A 1,016-nucleotide genomic window follows, 5' to 3' on the forward strand; every position below is an offset into this window, starting at 1 on the left:
GCTTCCAGCATGTCCTCTGGGACTGCAGCACTTGGGACATTCTTGGACTGGACTGTTAAACCAGGTAAGTGGCCAACTCAGATAATCATCTTCTGGTCACTTACCTGTGTTTCTCCCACTACAGAGTGTCTGTGATTGGGCGGTGCCCCGCTCCCCATCCTGCAGTGCCCGCAAGCCACAGCTCCACCTTAGTTTTTGTTTTCTTTAATAAACTTTTTTTAATAAACTTTCCTACTTACTGTCTCTCCTTGAATACTGGGTCCATTTATCCTCGGTTCATGACATAGACAGTGCCGTGCACAGATATTTTGGGGGAAGGATGCACAAGCAAAAAGAAGAAAAAAAAAAGCGCACTTTGTGTGGTGCATAGCGCTCACTGTCCTAGCAGTGTTTATTATGGGCACAGCTTGAATATCATATATGTAGCCTATTTCAAATTGACAGGTATATCTATAAAGGGGTCATAGAATGCAAAACACAGTTTCCATTGTCATAGATGAATAACGACAGTTCAGTGGGTGAAATGGACGTACAGAGAAGTTCAAACTCCAACTCCTCCTTTCTCTGCAAACATCACAATTCTGAACTTCAAACAGAGCCCAGAGTTGACGTCAACTCGGGGATGTTGCCTTATTTGGTTCTGGCCTTTATTTTTGTCACGCCCCGGTGGGGGGGTTATGAAGTGTGGACTGCTGGACCGCTGACTTGACCAGACCTCAGCCAGAGGAGGGGGGCTGGGGGCCGGTAAGGCAGGCGGGGGGAAGCACGGGCCAGCCTGTGTCCAGGCTAACGTCACCGGGTAGGGTTCGGTCCCTCCGTCCCCCGATGGCTCCCTGCCCCAGTCCACAGGGTTCCCCAACCCTGGTGGACTGCTGGTTCTGCTACACTGTAGTTGATCAAAATCCCGGACGATTTTTAAATTTGCCCCAGACATTTTATTAGGTATGAAAAGTAGAATATGTCCAGGAAAAAGAGGACGTCTGGTCCCCCTACCATATCAACAATCTGATGTTTCA

Source organism: Cyprinodon variegatus, unplaced genomic scaffold, assembly GCF_000732505.1.
Source record: "Cyprinodon variegatus isolate N-32 unplaced genomic scaffold, C_variegatus-1.0 Scaffold1115, whole genome shotgun sequence".
Classification (NCBI taxonomy): Eukaryota; Metazoa; Chordata; class Actinopteri; order Cyprinodontiformes; family Cyprinodontidae; genus Cyprinodon; species Cyprinodon variegatus.